The following is a 25,145-nucleotide window of genomic DNA, read 5'->3' as shown; positions in this document are numbered from 1 at the left end:
AAGATTTGGCAAGCATGATTTCACTTTCATAAATCCATGCTGACTTGGACTGATCCTGTCACTGCTTTCCAAATGGGCTGCTATTACATCTTTAATAATTGATTCCAACATTTTCCCCACCACCAATGTCAGGCTGACCAATCTATAATTCCCTGTTTTCTCTCTCCCTCCTTTTTTAAAAAGTGGTGTTACATTAGCTACCCTCCAGTCCATAGGCACTGATCCAGAGTCTATAGAATGCTGGAAAATTACCACCAACGCATCCACTATTTCTAGGGCCATTTCCTTATGTACTCTGGGATGCAGATTATCAGGCCCTGGGGATTTATCAACCTTCAATCCCATCAATTTTCCTAACATAATTTGCTGACTAATAAGGATTTCCTTTAGTTCCTCCTTCTCGCTAGACCCTCGGTGCCCTAGTATTTCTGGAAGGTTACTTGTGTCTTCCTTAGTGAAGACAGAACCAAAGTATTTGAGACAGAACCAAAGTATTTTTGAGGTGGTGACTGCTCCTTAAAAAAGGGGTCAATTTAGGCCCCTACAGTTCAGTCCTCGAGGTTGGAAAAGGTTGCCTGCAAGCACGAGAGCAAACAAGCCTGGAATAAAATGATCTAACTATGTGAACCATCATCAATGAAGCCTTGAGTGGTTCATTGTGTACCCTGTGTGCTGTTCTGGAAGCCTCACTACAGGAAGGATGATCCTGGACTGGAAAAGGTGCACATTCGACCTGCCACATGTAAGGTTCGAAAATCCACGGCCACATTTGAAACACCGTAAGGACAAGAAAACTAACATGGGATCGTTCCATACACTAAATGAACATTTTTGGCCAAGTAAAAGCAGGCTGGGAAAACGTGTGGGCGGATACAGACATTGTGGAGTCTGGCTCACAAGCGAGACAGAGGCACTGGCCAATGGGGGAAAAGTGCATTCTGGCAGGCCAATCAGGGGTCGAGTCGGGCCTGAAGTGGAGAAATCCTCAACCAATAAGGACTCTCCCCGGCCCAGTTTGAAAATGACTTCCCCCCCCACCCCCAAATCAAACTACGAATGTGGGCCATTATCTACCTAATTAATATGGACAATAGCTCTGAATCAAAACTATGAATCACTGCAGGAATGGCCCCCAGGACTATAACAAAGGACCCACAGACTTTCAGGCACCTATGTGCCCCGTAACAATACCCTGGTTCTCACACCTGCGTGTACCTGTGACATCTTCTGATTAAATATTCAAAGCTATCTCCCCGCCCAAACTTACACAATGGACCACCCACTGGGTTTGAGCGCGAAAAGACCAGAACTGAATTGAATACAAATATAGGACAGAACCACCAGAAAGGAGTTGTGGACCAAAAAGGAGTAGTGGGCAGAGTTCACAGGGGAGGAAAGGTGTGGAGAGGAAAAGCTGTGGAGAAAAACAGTTTGGGGTCAGTTCTTGAAAAGGCTGCTGGCTGCTGGAGGGAGAATGCAGCTGGAGCAGCAGGAAAAACAGTTTGGGGTCAGTTCTTAAAAGGGCTGCTGGCTGCTGGGGGGGAAAGGAGCTGAGAGAGTTTTGCAAACTTTGATTTCGGTCGAGACTAAAAACCCACGAGCCAACCTCCTGGTTGGTAAGCGGCAGCAGGTGCAGCTGTTAGCCCTGAACACACTGAACAGGGTGAGAATAGCCGAAGCATCAGGCTGGGGCACGCAGAGCTGTGCAGACCTGGACACCTGGTTCAATAACCTGGATTCACAGCTGTAGTCTGACGATAACCAAGAGGCAGATAGAAGAAACCGACGCAACACCGAGGAGGAAAACCGAACAACAATGTAAAACCCACCCCAAAGGGACCCAAGCTGAAATAAATGCCCCCAGAACCCCAGAGTTGATAGGATTGTGAGTACAGCCCAAACCCCCTCACAGACTCAATTTAGGATAGGAATTGGTAGGAAGGGTGGGAGTGGGAGGTGTGGTTGTGTGTGAGTGGGATGTTTTAACCTCTTGTTTTCCCCTTCCCTGTTGCGAGATTTTGCCATTACTGCTATTTTATGACCTCTTCCTATGCCCTCTATCTTTGTGTTTGCTATTCTAAATAAACAGCATTAGCCATTTTGTACTCTTACCCACTGTGTCTGGTGCCTCATTACTCACCCACCCTCATAAATCGCACGTACAGAACCCAAGGGGATTGTGGATTCGAACCCACACCCCAAGCTCCCCTTACACACAATGATAAGGGGACTAGAGAATAAAACGTATGAATATTGAATCAGATTTGAGACAGGATGAGGGGGTAAAAGTACAAGCTGAAAAGGAGCTGATCACAGAGGATGGTCAGTTTTTGGAACAGCTTAATAAGAGGCAAGCAACTCAGTTGTCTTCGAGTGGACAAGTATTTGAAGAGAAACTACTTGGGCAGCAGGAAGGTGGAACTTTGTTTTTTTCTGACCGTGACATTTTCTAGGTTCTATTAATGTAGAATTATTCACTCTGTGTGGGGCACAGGCACAAAATGTGCAAGCGAATTGTCAAATGTAATCCTACTGGAGAAACCAGAGTCAGTCCCACAAGCACAAGCATTAAAAAATTAATCTCAGGACGCTGCAAAAGTGCAGCGCCACTGACAATCAGCAAAGGAGAAAAATCAGTAAAATCAGTTAAAGTTAAGGAAACCCACAGGCCAAACAACACTGAGGAATCCAGAACAATTCATTCAAACCCAAATATCCAAGGAATGCAGAACCTACCCTGGGAGTAACCATAGGACAAATGTTAGAGAGAAAAATGCAGCAATGAATCGACCCAAGAAATAAATGGCTCGTGGAAAGTTAGAAAAGGTCATTCCAAGAAAATTAAAAATGTGAACTATTCCAGAAAGTCATTAAACTGCCTCCAGCCCGATACACAACTGTGGATGAGTTTACTTTAATTCCCAGTGTTGGGGTAAACAAAACAGCAATTTGCCCTCAGCTCTTCCTAGTCTATTCAACTCAAATAGTGAAAAGTTATGTCCATTGGTAACAAATGGGGCACCAAATTAAGATTTGCGGCAAAAGCAGATTTTTTTCCAGGCAAAGATTTAATTCGAATATGGAGAGTGGATTACCCGCAAACAGTTCTTGAAGACAAGTCAACTGTGCCATTGGGAGAGAATTAGATAAGTAGTTGAAGAAAAATATTAAATTCAGCTCCAACGTGGAGCCAACAGAGGTGGAAATAGACAATCTTTGTTAGCTCATTTCAGGGTCAAATATGATACCAAGGTTGTGAACAGTGTGGTTCGGCCTCAGACAGATGCTTGGTGGAGGGAAGGTGTTGGTGGCTAGTATCATGTATGTAACCAGCATACTACTGTAACCCTTATAAAATTGTAACCCTCATGTAACCACCACAAACTGTACATACTTACTAGAAATGCACACCTTGACCACAGGGGGTGTACTTGTGGGAGACACTCCTTACCTGGAGATTCAGTTATATAAGGGGAGGTCCCTCGCAGGGCCCAGCACTCCTTGGTCCAGGTAATAAAGGTGAAGGTCACAGAGTGACTGTGTCTGCAGTACGTGCCTCGTGTGATTATGTTTAAGAGTTAAGGACTCAACATCTGGCAACGGACATCGGGAATCACTGAACCCAGAGGATGGCCACCGGTAGCTCAGAGGCACATTACTGTGTGGATGAAGACTGGGATGATTTTGTGGAGAGACTCCAGCAGACCTTTGTCACGAAGGACTGGCTGGGAGAGGATGTGGCTGACAAGCGGAGGGCCCATCTACTGACAAGCTGCAGGACAAAAATGTATGCGCTGATGAAGGACCTGCTCGCACCCCACAAACCGGCCGACAAGTCTTTTGAAGAGCTCAGCCAGCTGATCAGCAAACAAAATCGGCGAGCAGCATAGATATGGCCCGGCATCGGTTCTACACACACCAACGTCGGGAAGGGCAAAACATCTCGGACTTCGTGGCAGACTTGCGGCGCTTGGCCAGCCTCTGTAAGTTCTTAGACACCTGCAGGGGGTAGATGTTAAGGGATTTTTTCATTGAGGGCATTAGCCATGCCGGGATCTTCAGGAAGCTCATAGAGACCAAGGACTTAACTCTAGAAGGGGCAGCATTGATAGCTCAAACTTTCATAGCAGGAGAAGAAGAGGCCAAGCTAATTTACGCGAGTAGTCCTGGGTCCAACGTGGCGACGGACCAAGGAATTAACGTGATAAACGCGGCTCAAGATCTCGCAGTCAGGCAAAGGCATTTTGAAACTGCAGCAGTCAGACAAAGGCATTTTGTAACTGCACAAGCTGAAACCGACTCTAAGGTGGGCCCCTGACAGGGACAATGGAGAGGGGAGCGGCAATTCACGCCATCAAGGGGACCATTAACACCCACCATCAGAGTGTTTAGAAACAACCAAGGGAACAATCAGAGAGGAATGCCTGCGAACAGTCCTTTTGTGAACAACGATCTCAGCCAATGTTGGAGATGCGGGGGCAGACATTATGCGAAAAGCTGCAAATTTCAGCAGTTCATCTGTAGGAATTGTAATGCCAGAGGACATTTAGCTAGGATTTGCAAACAGCCGGTAGCAAGGCTAATCTATGAGACAAAGGAATCAGGCGAGGGGCTTGCAGTGCAGGACAATGCCTGGGGTAAAGCCATGGATGCTGAAGTTCAGCGGGTTCATGTGGCTGCGTCCACATCTCATACACCAAAACGCCACCCATGATGATGAAAGTTTTATTGAATGGCATCCCGGTGCGCATGGAGCTGGACACGGGAGCTAGCCAGTCCCTCATGAGTGCACAACAATTTGAGAAACTATGGCCACACAGAGCTAGCAGGTCCAAACTGGAACGAATTAATATGCAGCTACGGACGTACACCCAAGAGATCATTCCAGTGCTAGGCAGTGCAAACGTGGTGGTAACACACAATGGGTCACAGAACCGGCAGCCACTCAAGATCGTTCCAGGAAATGGCCCCGCGCTCTTGGAAAGGAGCTGGTTAGCCGAGATGAACTCGAAATGGGGGGATGTGCACGCCATTTCATCTGTGGAGCAAAGCTCATGCTCACAGGTACTACAAAAACTGTTTCAACCCGATGTCAGAACGTTCAAGGCACAAAAGTAGTTATACGCATCACCCCGGATGCCAGACCAGTGCACCACCAAGCCAGAGCGGTGCCGTATGTGATGCATGAGAAAATTGAGAGTGAACTGGACAGGCTGCTCAGAGAGGGCATAATTTCGCCCATTGAATTCAGTGACTGGGCAAGTCCCATTGTTCCTGTCCTTAAAGCGGACGGCTTGGTTAGGATCTGTGGTGACTACAAACCCACCATCAACCAGGTGTCCCTGCAGGACCAATACCCGCTCCCGAGGGTGGAGGACCTTTTTGCCACGTTGGCAGGTGGCAAGCTGTTCACTAAATTGGACCTCACTTCGGCCTACATGACTCAGGAACTGGCTGAAGAATCATAATTTCTGATCACCATCACGACGCACAAGGGTTTATTCATCTACAACAGGTGTTCTTTTGGCATCCGTTTGCTGGCTGCCATCTTTCAGAGAAACATGGAAAGCTTGCTGAAATCCATTCCCGGCACAATCGTATTCCAGGACGACATCCTAATAACGGGTCGAGACAACGAGGAACACCTCCACAACCTGGAGGAGGTGCTACACCGACTGGACCAGGTAGGCCTGCGGCTGAAGAAGGCCAAGTGTGTGTTTTTGGCCCCAGAGGTAGTGTTTTTGACCAGGAGGGTTGCCGCAGACGGGATCCAGCTTACCGAATCCAAAACGGAGGCGATCCGTCGTGCGCCCCGGCCCGGCAACACATCGGAATTGCGATCGTTCCTGGGATTTTTGAACTATTTCGGGAACTTCTTGCCGAACTTAAACACATTGTTGGAGCCGTTACACGTGCTCCTGCATAAGGGTTGCGAATGGTTTTGGGGGGACTGTCAAGAACGGGCTTTCAACAGGGCGCGGAACTTGCTTTGTTCTAACAAACTGTTAACGTTGTATGACCCCTGTAAAAAACTAATTTTAACATGCGATGCATCATCATACGGGGTTGGGTGTGTGTTGCAGTAGGGTAATGGAGACGGACAACTCCAATCGGTGGCTTATGCCTCCAGGTCGCCCACCCAGGCAGAGCGTGGGTACGGCATGGTCGAAAAGGAAGCACTCGCTTGCGTTTATGGTATGAAAAAAAATGCACCAATACCTTTTCGGCGGACCGTTCGAGTTAGAAACGGACCACAAGCCGTTAACTTCTCTGTTGTTCGACAGCAAGGCAGTCAATGCAAATGCAAAAGTTTGAGAATAGGTTGAGATCGTTTCGGCCCCAAGACCTCTAATCATTCGCTTTACGATTTAACTTGATCATTTAATAAGCCCTTTTCTGCGTCAGCTCACATACAGCGATGGGCTCTCACGCTGGCTGTGTATGACTACACCATACGGCACCGGCCAGGCACGAAAACTGCGCTGACGTGCTCAGCAGGCTTCCCCTGGCCACCACCGAGGGGACGGCGGAGCAAAGCGCTGAAATGGTCATGGCCGTTGAGGCTTTTGACACCGCAGGCTCCCCCATCACAGCCCGCCAGATCAAACTCTGGACCAACAGGGACCCCCTCCTATCCATGATAAAGAAATGTGTCCTGACGGGGGATTGGGCGCCCATGCACGGGGCGTGCCCCGAGGAGGTTAGACCGTTTCAGAGACAGATGGATGAGCTCTCCATCCAAGCCGACTGCCTGCTATGGGGCAGCCGAGTAGTCATGCCCCAGAAGGGGAGGGAAGCATTCATCAGGGAACTCCACAGCGAGCACCCTGGAATTGTGCTAATGAAGGCCATTGCCCGGTCGCACGTATGGTGGCCGGGGATTAACTCAGACCTGGAACACTGGGTTCACAGGTGCACAACATGTGCCCAGCTGGGCAACGTCCCCCCAGGGAGGCCCTGCTCAGCCCGTGGCCCTGGCCCACCAAGCCTTGGTCACGCATTCACGTGGACTATGCGGGCCCGTTCATGGGAAAAATGTTCTTGATAATTGTCGATGCATACTCGAAATGGATCGAATGCATCATATTAAACTCGTGCATGACATCCATCACCGTGGAGATCCTGCGCACGGTTTTCGCGACCCACGGCTTACCGGACATTCTGGTCAGCGATAATGGCCCGTGTTTCACCAGCCCATGAATTCCAGGAGTTTATGTCGGGTAATGGCATCAAACATGTCCAGACGGCGCCGTTCAAGCCGGTTTCCAATGGCCAGGCGGAACGTGCGGTCCAAGTCATAAAACAAGGCATGCTCCGCATCCAAGGACGCTCTCTGCAGTACCGCCTATCGCACCTCCTGCTGGCCTATAGGTCCCGGCCGCACTCACTCACGGGACTCCTCATGAAACGTACGCTCAAAACGCGGCTGTCCCTCATCCACCCAACCCTGGCAGACATTGTCGAGGGAAAGTGCCAGTCCCAAACCAAGTGCCATGATCGTAACTCAAAGGAGAGGTGTATAGAAATGGATGATCCGGTATTTGTACTTAACCATGCATTGGGACCCAAGTGGCTAGAGAGCACCGTAATTGGTAAAGAGGGAAACAGGGTTATAGTGGTCAGACTCAATAATGGGCAGATATGCCGCAAACACTTGGACCAAGTAAAAAAAGGTTCAGCATAGACACCGATGAACATGAAGAAGAGCATGAGATGTCAACCACACCACTGCCAGTGGACGAGCAACAAGGACAATCACCAGCATGCACAGTCCCTGCGGCCAGCCCGGACAGACCGGAATCACCTCAGGTGACAGAAACGCATGCCAAGGCTCAGCCACCAGAGCCTCAACTGCGGCGCTCCACGAGAGAGCGTCGACCACCTGATAGACTTAACCTTTGAGTCAAAAAGACATGGGGGGGGGAGGTGATGTCATGTATGTAACCAGCATACTACTGTAACCCTTATAAAATTGTAACCCTCATGTAACCACTATATACTGTACATACTGACTAGAAATGCACACCTTGACCACAGTGGGTGTACTTGTGGGAGACACTCCTTACCTGGAGATTCAGGTATATAAGGGGAGGTCCCTCACAGGGCCAGTACTCCTTGGTCCAGGCAATAAAGGTGAAGGTCACAGAGTGACTGTGTCTGCAGTACGTGCCTCGTGTGATTATGTTTAAGAGTTAAGGACTCAACAGCTAGGGAACGGAGTTCGTGGCGAGGCCCGAAGACAATTGACTTCAGTCTTCCCAATATTGAGTTGGAGGACATTTCTGCTCATCCAAAGCTGGATGTCGGACAAACTGTCTGACAAATGAGAGATAGTGGAGAGGTCGAAAGAAGTGGTAGTGAGGTAGAGTTGGGTGTCATCAGCGTACATGTGGAAACTGACGCTGAGTTTTCGGAGCCAACATGTAGATGAGAAATAGGAGGGGGCCAAGGATAGATCCTTGGGGAAAACCAGGGGTAACAATGTAATTCAGTCCCCATTTATTAGTTTAACTTTTTTGTCCTTATTATTGTATAATACTTTGATTTTGTATTATTGATAGTTACTAGCAATGCTTCCTGCAGTTGGGAAGCAGAGAATTAGAGATGTTTGGAGCAAATTAGTTTCTCTGCATTACTGGCTGAGGGGTTGGGTCATGAACCACTGACGGAAGGGTATAACTGCAGTGTGACAGGTTTACATGTTATCATAGAATTTGTAATGGTGAAAGGTTGACAAAAAATGGGCAAAAACACAACAACAGGAAGTAAGGTTGTGCAGACAGGAAGTGTACGCAAACGTACGCTGCAGCCTGAACACGCGTTGGTACGATGGCGTAATTTCATGTCCCAATGTTGTTGCTACAAGTTTTATTGAAAATGAAACCCCCAACTCATCTGAAAGCAAAAGCAAAGTGTAAAATCTCAGTAATTAAAAACAAATTGGAAACATTTTGATCAATTAAGAAAAACAGAGTCACGCCTAGATTTGATAAATTATGTCCAATGGCATCTCCCACATCCACTAATCCTCAGGCTCCCAATATGTGGACACAACAACACCCTGTAAAAGAAGCAGGGTTCGCTCAAGTAATTGCTGGGGTAAGCTGCAGTTACAGTTACAGGAACTGCCACCATGAAATATACAACAATCATTGATCGACAGTGGCATCAGAAAATGTGCAACAAGAAAAGACAATTTCACCCATCAAGCCCATTCTTTCCCTGGGCCTTGAAATACCCTTTCTGTCCTGGGACTCGATCCAACTCATTTCACCTCTGAAGGAAAGATTCCAATATGTATCATCAACCTCCCCAAAGGTCAATCAATGAAAACTTCGCCATATTCTTTGTAAAACCAAACTGACCCCTGGTGCGTACCTCCACAGTTCAGAGACCAACATCTTCCAGACGGTGCTTAATCATCTTATTCTGGAAATCATTAATCCCAATCAGATATTCATCCAGTTCTTTCCTAAGTAATGTAGGAGCAATCTATTAGATCAGAGCAAGATTGTTAACAAAAATTGGTTAACAAAACAAAGCAGCGATTCCACTCTTCTTATACATGTGGAACAGGGTTCAAACAAGCAAAACTTAGTTACACTAATACTGCACTGTACAGAGTAAAATTTTCAATTGCTTTTTGCAGCATTTTATTATTACATTCTTTTATTCCCTGTACTGTTAGATGGGAAGTCATTGAGCTCTGTGCTGGGGTGAGAAGCAGACGGTTAGCAGGTGAAGTTATATCCCCCACTTTGCTGTGGCCTGTCATCAACATTTAGCCAGCACAGTGCAAAAGATCTTTGATCAGGCCCTGTCCAAGGTGAGATTATAAAATCTCACCTAGACTGAATGCTTGGAGCCACAGTAATGGCTCTGTAATTGCTCCACTGAGAGGTGCAATGCCTGCATCACAGCTTACTCAACCCCTTATCGTTACTGTTCTCACAGAAGTGCACGGTGGAATATTTGCCTATTCTAAGAGATTCACTCGGGAGTTATAGCCATATTGGAGATCTGCTTTAGGGAGCAGTTCTGCAATATATATGAGCCAATGGTTAAACCCGTGAGGTTTGGTTTTTTTTCCCATTTAAAAATACAACGCTGACTCATTAATCGGGGCTGGGACTCTATGGATACCAAACCAAGGGTCAAGTCTCCTACTTACCTTTATTTTGTTTAATAATTAAAATAAAACCAGCAATTCCACAATCCCATGTCCACACCACAGAGCGCGGATTTGACATAGGACTAAAGCAATTCCGCAACCTGCAATCCCTGGAAGTGCAGCTTCCCACTGGGAATACATTTACTCTATATTTTAAAGCTTCCGACCCAGCAATGGATTACTAGCCACTTCTGATGGAAAGTTTTAAAAACTTCAAAATAAAGTGAATTCATAATGCCACATTGGGATTGCAACCCGATGTGCACATTATGCAGCATTGAAACCTCTGTCTGTTTTTGAGCATTTATTAAATCAAAAAACAAAATCAAATAGGAGCCATTAGGTTTTATATTTATTTTCGAGTAATAAAATAATTATAGGGTAAGGAAGGTTTAAGATTAAAAGATTGTAAAAAGTATCTTATTGTATTTAATTTGTTTGACTCCAGCCCATTCAAACAAAATAGATTTAAAAAATCAATGCACAATAAGGAATTAACTCATACCCCCTGGCACTATGCACAACGAGCTAAGTTTGACTGCAGCCTTCAAATTAAGCTGGTTAAGAGAGTGGGGGATATTTGGACCAGAGCATCCAAATATAATTCAGTGCTCGTTTTACATAAGAACATAAGAACATAAGAAATAGGAACAGGAGTAGGCCATATGGCCCCTCGAGCCTGCTCCGCCATTCAATAAGATCTCTATTTCCTCGCCGGCTCCCCATAACCCCTTATCCCCTTATCGTTTAAGAAACTGTCTATTTCTGTCTTAAATTTATTCAATGTCCCAGCTTCCACAGCTCTCTGAGGCAGCGAATTTCACAGATTTACAACCCTCTGAGAGAAGAAATTTCTCCTTATCTCTGTTTTAAATGGGCGGCCCCTTATTCTAAGATCATGCCCTCTATTTCTAGACTCCCCCATCAGTGGAAACATTCTCTCGGCATCTACCTTGTCAAGCTCCCTCATAATCTTATATGTTTCGATAAGATCACTTCTTATTTTTCTGAAGTCCAATGAGTAGAGGCCCAACATACTCAACCTTTCCTCATAAGTCAACCCCCTCATCCCTGGAATCAACCTAGTGAACCTTCTCTGAACTGCCTCCAAAACAAGTATATCCTTTCGTAAATATGGAAACCAAAACTGCACGCAGTATTCCAGGTGTGGCCTCACCAATACCCTGTATAACTGTAGCAAGACTTCCCTGTTTTTATACTCCATCCCCTTTGCAATAAAGGCCAAGATACCATTTGCCTTCCTGATCACTTGCTGTACCTGCATACTACCCTTTTGTGTTTCATGGACATGTACCTCCCGCTGTATTTTTCTCCATTTAAATAATAACTTGCTCTTTGATTTTTTTCTGCCAAAGTGCATGACTTCACACTTTCCAACATTATACTCCATCTGCCAAATTCTTCCCACTCACTTAGCCTGTCTATGTCCTTTTGCAGACTTTTTGTGTCCTCCTCACACATTGCTTTTTCGCCCATCTTTATAGCGTCTGCAAACTTGGCTACATTTTAAAGTCACAGATTCTTTAATGTTTACAGCAGCTCTCAAACCCGTGACCTCCACCACCTAGAAGATCAAGGGCAGCAGTTGTATAGGAACACCATTACCTCGAGATTCCCTTCCAAGTCTCACACCATCCCAGCTTGGACATATATTCCTTCATCGTCGCTGAGTCAAAATCCTGAAACTCCCTCTCTAACGATGGGAGCACCTTCACCAAACGGACTGTAGCGGTTTAAGAAGGTGGCTCAATACCACCTTCTCAAAGGCAAATCGGGATGGGTAGTGGGTGCCAACCTTGCCAGCAACACCCACATCTTGAGAATTAAAAAAAAAAATTCTGCCCCTATTTTTGATTAATATTTTGATTTGATGTAATTTATATTTAAAGGATTTTAAGATCCTTACAACGATCACGTTGAATGTTTTAATTACAGACCTGACCAAATGGGCTGTAAAGGATTCATTGGCAGTAGTCAGTCCCCAAAGAAAATGGCTGCAAGCAAAATTAAATTCATAAATTTTAAAGTTTAAAACATAAAAAATTCAAACAAAAACACTTACACCACCAAAGCTTTCCCACAGGAGAATTGTACACACAACATTTACCTGTGCAAAGGCTTGAAGAAAAACCTTATACTGTAGAGTGTCACATGGTTTTGTGACAACTAAAAGCTGCAACTCCTATTACAGCACCACTTGACAAGTGGAAAACATGGTGGGTTCAATGGGAAGATGGGACTGACATACTGACCCAATACAAATGGGTTAGTAGGTTGTGTCAATGGTTACACTTCATTCCCCTCAGCCTCTCCATTGGGTACCCTCTTGTAACAAATTTCACTTAAACTGATGGCTCAAAGTCCATGACACAATAAATAGTGCACAACATGTAGAAAGAGCAGGCTTGACAGGCCAGATGAACATTCTGCATTCCATGCTTCAGCGGTTGTATGCAGAGTGGAGCATATGTAAAGCTGCAAACAGAGACAATTTCTTAGAGTAACCTACAGTTTTCAGAAAATCCAACGAGACCAGCGATACCAGAACAATGAACGTTGGCCTGCTCAGCTCGCTGATAGGAAGAACCCATAGCTGCCTCCAACTGCAACAGTAAGTCACTTTGAATGTATTATACCAGAGCTGTAACCAAAACCACCACTTTTAGTAGCGACCTCATTTATAGGTTTGATACCGGCTTGCCATTGACAACAGAATACCACTGGCAGCATACCCAGCACAATGCACACTAGAACATGGCAACAGATCCAGTCTCTGGCTTTCTCCTGACTCTTGCCTTCTATCTTCTCTGCTGCTTGGTTCTATGGGCTAGACCTTCCACTTTGCTGTCTATCGAATAGGCGATGTTCCAGCGATGCTCGATGTCCCAACCTTACCGATCGCTGGCTCATCGCCCATTTTTTGGATGGCGATTTTCCACTCGGCGATAGGCCAATGATGTCAAATGGGAAATGCAAAAAGGTCAGCAATGTGATGCTCGCCCAAGGAATGGCCAGCGACGTGGAAGGCAAAAGCTTCCCTAGCAACGGGCTTCTGCGCATGCAATTTTTTTTCCAGTTGACAGCATTTCGCGCAATTCAGGAGGGTCATCCACACATGTGCAGTAAAGTTGATTGTGGTGGGAGAGAGAGGAGAGATAAAGGAGAGAGTTGTTGGAGTCGGAGGGAGTTTTGTGGAGTTTTGTGGAGTTTTTTGCTCTTGGAGATTTGGATAAAGTGTTTTTGCCTTTGGAGAGTTGGAGATTTGGATAAATTGTAGCAATGTCATCATCATCATCATTCAAGAGCGTGGATCGGGAGTGGAAAAGGGCAAAGCCGTTTTCAGACGAGGCCAATGAGGCCCTCGTCGAGGAGGACCACTCCAGGTTGGCAGAACTTACCCGGGGTACGAAGGTCAAATCTCCACCCCACGCATACAAGAAGCTGTGGTCTGAGATTGTGGACATTGTCTCCTCGGCGTCCCAGGAGGCGAGTACAGCCTTGTGGCGTCAGCTAGTGTAAGTACAGATTTGATATTGTATTGATGAAGATTGTAATTAAAACTGTAATAGCAAATCTCCTGGATTGAATAACATCTTGTAAATTCTTACATACTGTTAGATCTCTTAATTCCCAATGAAATACGAACTCTGGTTGTAGTTTTAATTTAACTTTATTCTGGCAGCAGCAACAAGCTTCTGGCTTTAAGCCAGGCCTTTGTCCTTCTGAGACCACATGGCCAAAATGGCTGTACTTATACCTGGTTCAATTTACAGAAAAGAACTCGCCTTCTTTGACCTTATTGACTCAATTGATAGTCTGTCAACCTTTAATTGGCTCGCTACCCAAGGTCCTAAAATGTCAAGTTGATTGATGACTTAATGCAATGTGGTCTATGTTTTCTCAAAACTGCAGCTAGGCTGCAGAGCTTGAATTCTCTATCAATCCCCCCTTTGATTCTTTCACAAACTGAATCATAAAACATCAGCTATCACTGGTTAAACATTCTACAAAATAATTTCATACATGTTAATAGAGTTTCCTTCTAAAATTTGTTGATGTGTTTCCCAACATGTCCGGACTAGTAGCTTCCACACAAATTTACACCAACCCGAGTTCCATCGTGGCCACAATGGAAGTCTGGTTTTAGTAGGTTAATTAACCTTATTCCAATTTAATCCAAATCAATATCTTAATTCAACCAGTAAACAACCTTCCCTTAAGCATAACATACCCCTGTGCCATGTACAGACGGTCTGCTGGGACCTGCAAGGTGTCTCACAAGCAGGACAGCAGCTACAGCCGCCTGGTTGCAACAACATTTAATCAACATAAACAAACAATATAAAAGTAAAATAATTACAACGACTAGAATTAAACCTTTCACCAATGAAGTTCCTATTGAACCGAGCCATTCAGTGGCTCCGCTCCACAAAGTGAATGATGGGGGTTGCTTAAGTTTTTCTACCTCCTTTTGGATATGCTCCGCTAATTGAGTAATTTCTTCGGAGCTATCTGGGATATATGTGCAACACTCAGTTCCGAGTAGGGCGCAAGTACCTCCCTTTTCAGCCAGGATGTAATCAAGGGCCAGTCTATTCTGTAGGGCTACTGTGTGGATTGCTACCATTTCTGCATTGATTTTAACTAGGGCCTCTGAGGTATCATTGGCTACCCGTTCCATAACGGATGCCATGTTAATGGATTCCCTTGCCAGTCTAGCGGTCCCATACCTGGGGATCAGAATGGCAAAGAACCTCTCTGTTTCTGTGATAGTTCTCTTAGGACGGTGTAAATGTTCCGACAGTGACTTTATATGATACATATAAGGCACAATGTAGGCTAAATAGCAGGATCCCGTCCAATTCTGGGCAGCCAAGGGTAGGCCTTGTGGCCACACACCCAATAGGTGCCATTATAGGCAATGAAGGTTAGCTGTTTCTTTGTCAGCAACACTCCGGGGCCTGTCCAGGCTTTTCCATCTGTTTTATTCAGAATCCCCGTTATGTTAAAAATTCCCACATCGGCCCAGTTTGGACGGTTCCGTGGCTTGATTATATTATAATTCCGGGAGCAGTTACTATACCCCATATATTGGCCTCCTTTGATGTTTCTAATCAGACAGACTGATTCCCCCGGTCTTCCTATTCCCGTTGTATTAGTGATAACAAAAAATGGGGGCCATTTGGAATTATTGTAGCAAGGTTGGTATCCCCCTTCAAAGGTCGTCAGATTGTAACCTGCTGACTTCCATTTCTGTGCCCAGTTTTCCGTATCCTGAAACGCCTTGCCTGTTTTGTTTTGAGTAATTATCCACTCAGCCATTTCCGAGATATTCAAGGGAACTGGCCTCAAGGGAATCCCTCCCTTTGAGTGAATAGGAATATGCGCACACACCCAACAACTAGAAATGTTACTTATTTGGCATAAATGTATGACATATATAAAAAGGTATTTACATGTAATTCCCTTGGTACTCTACTATTTCCCTTTGGTGCAGAGGGTCGGCTAGTAAGAAGTAGGCCTATGCCTAGAATACCTACAATCAGTAATACAGTAAATTTATACATTTTGACAAAAAGTAATTGTCCTTATTAGATTTCAGCTTCAGTTATGGGTGCTCGTTTAACGTGTGAAGCGTGGATTCAGGCTTTCTTTTCTTGGACTTTAACAGCTGCCTGAGTGGTTAATAACACTTGATAAGGTCCCTCCCACTTGGCACCCAAAGGTTCTTTATGCAACTTTTTCACATACACCCAGACTCCCGGGATGATGTCGTGTCCTCCTTCAGGTGGATTACCCCAAGCTGCCGATACCTGTCGGGAAACAGAACTAATAGCATTAGTTAGGTTCTGACAGTATGATAACAAAGTGTCACTCATTAAGTGAACATCAGCTTTCCTTAAATCAATAGTTCTTGGCAGCGACATGGGTCTTCCTGTTATTATTTCAAATGGGCTTAGACCTGTAGTTCTGTTCGGGGTTGCCCTAATGCTACATAGCACTATTGGTAATGCCTGGGGCCATGGTGTTCCTTCTTGGTGATATTTGGCAAGCTGTTGTTTCAGAGTTCGATTCATTCGCTCTACTTGTCCTGATGATTGTGGATGATAAGGACAGTGTAAATCCCACGTAATGTTCAGTAACCTACAGACTTCTTGGCAGACAGCACCTGTGAAGTGTGTTCCCTGATCTGAGTCAATGCTACTCAGGACTCCTCACGGGGAATGTAATCCTTACACAAGACCTTTGCAGTGTGATTGGCTGTGGCTCTTTTAGTTGGGACAGCTTCTACCTATCTAGAGAATCTGTCGACCATGACAAGAATGTTAGTGTATCCTTGGCATGAAGGAAGAGATATATAATCAACCTGCAGATGTTGGAATGGTCCGACAGGGGCAGGGGGCCTCAGTTGCGGCATTACTGTGATGGGTCCAGAATTATTTTTCTGGCAGACCAAAACTGAGCATGTTTTTTAAATCCCCGACCCCACCAGCTTTTCTGGAACCGTGCCGTCATCTGTTGTGAGGCCAAGTGTCCCCACGAGTGGATCTGTTGGGCTAAAAAAGGCATAAGCGCTTGTGGCGCGACTGGCTTGTCGGTAACTCTTTGTCTCCAGACACCATCTTCGCATAGCTTAATTCCTGCCTCAATCCATGTCCATTTTTCCTCTTGGGAGCACTCGCCTTGCATTGTTTGAAGGTCTCGTGTCAGAGTCCTGAGTGCTTTCAATTTGCACATCTGTGTTGGTTCTTCTGGGGGAACGCCCTGTGAGGCGACATCTTTAGCTGCCTGGTCGGCTAGGGCATTTCCCTGTGCTTCTGTGGTATTTTCCTTGGTATGGGCCTTACACTTCAGGATGGACACTTCCTGAGGTAATTGTATGGCCTCTAGTAAGTCTCGGACTTCTTTTCCATTTCGGATAGGTGTACCAGCAGCAGAGAGGAATCCCCTTTTCCGCCATAACAGACCAAAGTCGTGAGAGACTCCAAAAGCATAACACAAATCTGTGTAGACATTAGCTGTCTGTCCTTCTGCTATTCGACATGCTTCTGACAGGGCCCGTAACTTGGCCTGTTGTGCTGACATTCCTGAGGATAAACATCCTTTTGCCACTACCTCATATTAGGTTGTAACTGCCCATCCTGCTTTTCTGGTACCATTGTCATCAAAGGAGGAACCATCTGTAAACAGGATGAGGTCTGGGTTGTGCAGAGGCTCCTCTGTTGCTAAGGCTGCTTCTTCTGTTTCTTTTAAAATCTCCACGCAGTCATGCTCTTCATATTCTCCCCCCTCTTGCTCCCTCGATTCTGACATCGGGAGCATAGTTGCGGGATTAACCGGGCTGGCCCGGACGATATGGAGATTAGGAGCTTCCAAAACTGCTGTCCAGCGGGTCCATCTAGCTGCCGTCACCTGAGACATTCTATTCATAGACAGCAAAGCATGTACGGTGTGGGGACACTTGACAATCAGCTTTTGGTCGAGGACTAGACCCGCAGTGATCATTACCGCTCGACATGTAGCTTCCATGGCCCTTAGGCAACTTCCCCATCCGAGGGCTACCGCATCCAGTTTTGCCAAATAATAGCCAATAGCTCTTTGCCGATCCCCATGTTCTTGTGTCAATATAGCTGTCATATAACTTTCTTTCTCATGGACAAACAGGGTAAATGGCTTACCACTGTCGGGGATTCCCAGAGCCGGTGCCGAACACAAAGCCTTTTTCAAACTCAGGAAGGCCTCTTGCTGTTCTTTAGTGAGAGTGATGGCTTCTTTAGAGACATGTTTCCCCTTTAAAATATCATTCAATGGCTGAGCAAGCTGTGTGAAGGAGTCAATCCAATTTCTGTTAAAGTTACACAATCCCAAAAAAGACCTCAGTTCCTGAATAGTGGTGGGTGTTTTAGCAGCCCGAATGGCTGCAGTTCTATCCTGGGTAAGTTCTCTCTTTCCTCGTGAAATCTTTTGTCCCAGGTATACAACCTCTTCTTGGGATATTTGTGCTTTGTCGATGCTGGCTTTATGTCCTTTCAGCCAAAGGTGGACCAGCAAAGCTCGTAAATCTTGTTCATGCTGTTCTTCCGTGTTTGAAGCTAGCAGGATATCATCTACATATTGGATGACTCTGGATGACAGGGGAGGTAATTCTCGCAAATTGATTTGTAAAGCCATGTGGAATACTGTAGGGCTGTTGTGGAAACCCTGTGGTAACCGGGTCCAAGTATACTGTTGTCCTTGGACAGTGAAAGCAAACCACTGTCGAACCTCCGGTGCCAGAGGCACCGACCAAAATCCGTTGGCCATATCTATAATCGAGAAATGTTTATGTTCCGGTTTGAGGGCATTAAAAATGGTCGAGGGATCTGCGACCAAAGGAGCTTTTTGATCAATACACTGGTTAGTTTTCCTATAATCGACAGTCAAATGCCAAGTCCCATTAGATTTCTGTACTGGCCACATGGGGCTATTGGCGGAGCTATGCGTTTTAATAAGCACCCCTTGTTTCTCCAATTGCTGAATAACCGATAAGATTCCCGCGATGGCAGTTGGACTGATGGGATACTGTTTAGTGCATGGAGGCTTGGTCCCAGTAAATGACGCAGGCTCCATCTGGAGTAGGCCACAATCGTTCTTATCTTTAGCCCATATCAGGTGTTCCTTCAATTCTTCTTTCTTCAAAGTTCTAATTGACCATGTCACCCGACCATTCTCGAAATACAACGATGAATCTATTTGGATTAGAACGTCCATTCCCAAAAGGGGTTGATCTACTGGGCCTATCCAGACCAGCGTGGTTAGTTCATGTGGACCCAGCCCTATAAGTACCGGTGTTGTCCTTTTAATTTCCATTTTATGGCCCCCAACTCCATAGGCTGTACGTGCCCTACCATCCAACGACAAAAAGTCTCCATATTGTAGGGGTAAGCATGTTAATTCCGCCCCTGTGTCTAAAAGAAAGTCCACATCCTTATCGCCCACCCTCACAGTTATATATAGCCCATCTCCCCTTTGTTGTATTAGTGCGAGGAGGTGGACCAGGGTGGGCTCTAATCGTTTTTTGCTATCCCAAGTAACTCCTTCTGTTGTTGTATTGTCAGTCACTTAAGTGCTTCTATGAGGTCGTTATCTTGTGACAAGCCTGGTTTATTGGCTGAATTGTATCCCTGGCTGCGTCCTCTTCCCCGGCCATGACCTTGCTATTTTGCCCTGCACGTCTTGGCCCAGTGACCTTCTTTCCCACAATAATGACATTTTCCGGGTAATTTTCCGAATAAGTGTTTATCGGAATCCTGGGATTTCCATCCCACAGCCTGCAGGGCTCGGACTTTAGCTCCCATATCCTGATCTAATTGGTTACATCGATCCACCAATGCTGCAAAGGTAGTTCCTCTACCTTCCCAGTCCGGTAACACTACCTTAAGCATTTTGGACAGTTCTGGCTTTAGACCTGCCACGAAAGCTGCTTTCAGGGGTCCAAACACTTGTTCATCCATTTCCTCATCCATATTATTCATACCCGAATGTTCTAGCCATGTGCATCTAAACCACTCGTCATACTCCAGGACCTCCTCTGTTCCTTTCTGTTGGCAGGCTGCAATTTTTCCCCAGTCTGTCTTAGCTGGACTGAAGGCTTGCAGCCTGTGTTTAATCGCCTCCCATCCTGCATTTAATTCTTGCTCATCCTGCCCCAAAGCTTCTTCTAGCTTGTCGTGCATTTTTCTTCCTTGTGTTTTTGGCACCATTATGGTCAAAATTTGCACTCCGTCCCAGGGATGAAGTTGATATATATTTCTTAAGCAGTCCAATTGGTCCCACGTTTTTACTCCCCCTTTCTTTGGATTGGGCAACTCCTTGGACCATTTATCAATTTTCTCTGTGTTGTAGGCATTAGGCACCTGCTGAATATATCAAAACACTAGGCATTAGGCACCTGCTGAATATATCTAAACTCATATAAGTTTAAAGTGGCTACACATAAAATGGCTGCCCAAGCATGATGGGAAATCAGGTAGCCAAGCTGTGAACTATTGACTGAGGCTGACCGAGCAATAACCCTGTGAGGCCCACTGCCAGGAATGCCTTGGATACAAGATAACTATAACAAACCATTATAACTCCACACAGCAGAGCCCCGAGAAATAGAGATAAGGGGGGCCTACATCACATAACGAGGGCATGAATCAGCCCGAGCTGACAAGAACCGAATATGTAACTCTAATAAGGAGGCTACCCAAAGACAGCACCCAAGATAAAGGGGCCTGGACAATGTTACAAGATACATGAGTAATTCCTAGCAACACACCCCTTAGCAACACATCTCTTGGCAACACATGAGCCACTTTACGTTTAGAGACTAACTCTATCTATTGGTCTAATTGAATCTATAATCAGTATGATTGGATAGTATCCAGCCGAAATGGGCTGATGTAACTGTAGTAAAGAACTATTGTAAAACATATAAATATCGATGAATTTCTTTGTTCGTCGGAGTGAAGTGCCTGGATCCAGTCCTGAGGCTTCCTCCCCGCTGGAATTAATAAAGGCCGCATTGGCGTTGGAACCGACTCTGAGTGTTGAGTGATTCTTCTGATAAAACACTAACACTAACAGTGGCGTAGTCGGCAGGATTTCCCGGAGTCGCTGAATGCCCTTGGAAAAACCCGGGTGAGTATAAAAAACGATTTTTAATTATAAAGGGTGCGGAAGGTGGAAGCCGGTTGATCGACACGAGGAGACGGTCTAATATCTCAAACATCTAGCGTGAGCCTGAATTAAGAGTACTTTTGTCCCACGTGACGGCCGGGAACCAAGTAGGCGTAGGGAACACACTTAGACCGTGGGATCGTGATACTGAAAGACATCTTCCGGACCCAGCAGAGTAATTTGAAATATACCCCGGGGTAGAACCAAGCGGTGTACAGCGGCTAACGGAATCCAAACCTGTGAATAGGGTCGGACCAACGGGCAGAGCGGTGGTAGGTAGTCATTAAGGATACGTAGAGCACTGTGGGAATTGCTTCAATGCATTTTAAGAATTGTATAAGTTTGTGTAACAGCAGACTTGTGACCTGACAGCAGCCCAGAGACGGTCTACTACAAGTTGTGTGAGGTAAAAGGCAAATCTCTGAGAGTAGATTGCTAACGGTTCTAGTCCTACCCAGGAATGGCCAGATAAAGCAGATAAACTCAAGTGGGAATCAGGAGGGTCCCTTACGTGCCATCTGGCGGAAAAGCAAAAGAAACTTATCGAGAAAATGATTAGAGCAGGGTGGGATCCTCAGGACCTGCCAGCAGCCCAACGGGAATGGTGGGTGAAGGAACGGAAAAACCAATACCGGTAGTCCACTACAAAAGTTATGTGAGGAATTATTTAGATAAAACTACGAATTCCCTGAAAGGTCATGGATCCAAAAAGTAGAGCTGGCCAAAACAAGAAGAGAGACTGTTGTAAATGTCTGCTCGTTGAGTGAGAGTCCCTGTGTGATTTTGTGACTGCGGAATGAATTTTTATGTTGTCATGTTTCTGAAAGCCAGGTTGGAAGAGGAATGCAAGTGTCTGTTTATTTTAACTAACCATTTGTAGTGTTGTCCTGTATGTGGGAAGTTTTAAGACATTTTAAGTTAGAAACACAGGTGTGGATTTATTCGGATGATTCGGATGATAAGTTACGGAGCTAGGAAATGTACAAAGGATAGGTTTGTTGAGCAAAAGATAAAAAATACATGGTCCCGGTGGTTAAAAAAAAATAATTTACTTGTCGAAAGAAAACATGCAATGATTGATTACATTGGATTGAAAGACATAAATTTAGTCTCGGAATGAGATAAAGAATGCCTTTTAAGAAAGCTTCTAGCTCAAAACAAAAAAAAGTTTTAAATAAAGATTGAAATTACAAAGTTTGAATTGGGATTTTGAAATATTCAGAGAAGGCACAGAAAATACTGAGGTGGATTCAAAAAAAAAATATTAAATTAAATCTGATCAGGTCAAACTCCTGGGCGAGTGGCGAGCTATCTGCGAAGGTGTAAAAGGAACTTTTGGAAAATGTTAAAAACAGCAAGCTTTAGCAGTTTAGAAGACACATTTTAACGACTTTGAAATTGGAGCATTTTGAGATAACGAAAAGCAGCCCTCAAACCCTCAAAGCTGGACTCCATTCCAGTTATGGAGAAAAGAAAAAGATAAAGACGCCACTTTGAAAGTAAATAAATGATTTTAAATTAACAAATGTGTTTGTGATGGAAAAAGACATAACTTACTAAATACTAGTTGATGTTTGCTGTGAAAAAGATATTGGTTTAATTAGAAGGAAAAAAAATTGGAAGAGGTAAAAAACACTCTACATGGTTTCGAATTTTAAATTATGAGAAAGTTTCAATGCAGTTTGAAAAGATTTCCAAAATGGACAGTGTTTATCAAGAAAAGTCCCGAACAGTCTAAACAAGCAAGAGGGTTTTGAAGATCTAAGCTATGCGAACTCAGCACAGAAAAAAAAAACTGGGAATTAGAGAATCTTACTGAATTCTTAAATTCTTATAGAAAATGGAACTGGCACAGAAGTTTAGATTTTGTGCTGAGAGAGAAATTAAAAATAAAACAAAATTGAATTTCAATAAACAAAATTGCTATTAAAAATGTGTGGTCTCGTTTTAAATCAATTTTTTAAAAAAGAGAATTTTTCGGATGATTACGTGAAGCCATGTAATGACAGCAGGCTTTCTTACAAACCTGTAAAGGAGTTAACCCTTTCCATTGACAGCTGTTTTACACTGGACATTATTAATTTGGATAAAATAAAATGGAACTAGCTGGTCAAGAGTTAAAAGCTAAGATAAACAGGCTGGAAGAGATGTTTTTAAAAAAAACGGGACTAGACGGATAGTGCAGTGTGCAGCCATAGCACCATCACCTATGGCAATAGAGCCAATGTAACCCACGGTGGGTAGGTGTAGTCCACAAACCCAACCTAATGGTAAAGCAGACAGTGATGTTTGGAGGAATTACAGTGGCATTGGTGTTGATTGGAGTTTGGATAATATTTAGATGGGTCATCGTACAGGCTCGAGCACAGCAGGCTCAAACGCAAAACCGACGGCAGCCCAGACAGGGACATGAAGTGATAGAGATGGTACGACTATAAAGAATATGGTTAACCTAATCTTTACCTTCGATTCCACAGAGTGACAGCGACACAAGTAGACCATAACCTAACACCTGGTGACGACCAGGCTATCTGTTTAAAATTTTCAGATAAAACACTCACCAAGATGGGACCGCAGTAGTGACTTCGACACTGGGGACTCATGATACTGGGAACCTCAAGACCCACGCAAACACTGGATGATACCAACGGATTGCAGCGCACTCAGGAAATGAACAACTACATGAACTATGGAGTCTTGTTTAATTTAACGAATGGAATGTGCATCCCAGCAGCCAAGGATTGGAACAAGGACAGGACTTATTTTAATACATGGTTACAAGTGAATCCTAATAAGAACCAGGTATGTGTACAGTGCTCCACGGGTGTAAGGAGCAGCTGCATTAATCGGAGGGATGTCAAAGGGCCCGATGAATGTACTTTCGACATAATTTGCGCGCCTCCGGGACAGTCCCAGCAATCAGTCATCCGCAAAAATGGAGTGGGGCTGTGTGGGTATTACGAGGAGGTGGGGGCGGCTGCAATATCATTGTATGTATGCTTCTCACCCCCTCCGACACCGCGCCCTATAAGAACCACTACATTGCCCGAGGAACTGCCTTGTCCCATAACTACTAATGGACCAGAGAATGGGATTGTAATGTACAACAAAGGGGAATTATTGTATGATAATGTTAAACATGAAATTGTGCCTGTCCTGATCAATATTTCAGACATCCAGATGCCAGAATACTGTACAGAACAGTCAAGGAAGATGTACAATGTATTAAGTAAAGTTGTAATGCAGCAGGCTGCCGATGCAATGGGTACCAGTAGATTCCGGGGGCAGGGGTCAGCCCCCAGGGTCAAGAGGGAAATAGTTAATGATATTGCCACCGTTTTCAATACAGGGACCTCCGTAGTAAACTCGATAGATATACAAGGGTTAAATGAGAGGGTGGAACAGCTTAGCGGGATGATGAAGGGGTTATTAGAGAGGGTGGAGCAAAACCAGGAAGAACAAGCCAACCTAGGAAAGGAGGGTGCCGAAATCCAGTTGGATGGCATCTCAGTCCTGGAAGCTCACGCCAAAACCATCAATCACCTCATTGATAGAGAAAAAGAAGATACAGGAAAGCAATGACAGGGGCAACTCAGTCACGCTTATGGTCTGTGGATGGTGGGACAGATCCGCCACAATCTCGACCAGATCCAACGCGGGGAAGTACCCGATTGGATAGACAGTTCACATTTGGCTCAGTTGGCTAACCAGAGGGGGACACTGGATAATTGTACTCTGAAGGGACTGACCCGAGTTTACCCAGCAATTCCAGATTGCCAGATGGGTAGGAATACTGGGATAGGGATAGTCCTGATGATCCCGATAGCCACACCGGACTCAGGGCCTTTCCCCCTGTACCAACTAGAGAATATCGGAATAATACGGGAAAATGTCTCCATGCGTTACTATCTGACCACCACCTCCGCCGTTCGTCGAAACAACATACTTACCGGGATTTCCCTAACAGATTGCAAGCAAAGGGGGGAGATCACAGTATGCCCTCACCCGGTAGGCCGAGGTGAACTAGACGAGTGCGGGTTTAACCGAACCAACGGGTGTGTACCAGAAATAGTGCCCGCACACAGGTACTTCGCGAGGGCAGGCTACGGAGGGAAGGGAAGATACTGCGTCTCTACCACAGAGCGTTCATACCAGTATAATGACCTGCAGTGCCCTATACCACAGCCAAACTTTTGCTTTACGCCACTACGACCTGTCACGATCGGGCAAGCGCATATCACCCAGGTTA

This window comes from Pristiophorus japonicus, chromosome 6 (genome assembly GCF_044704955.1).
Source record: "Pristiophorus japonicus isolate sPriJap1 chromosome 6, sPriJap1.hap1, whole genome shotgun sequence".
Lineage (NCBI taxonomy): Eukaryota > Metazoa > Chordata > Chondrichthyes > Pristiophoridae > Pristiophorus > Pristiophorus japonicus.
The sequence above is the reverse complement of the archived record's forward strand: the minus strand, read 5'-3'. Positions refer to the sequence as shown.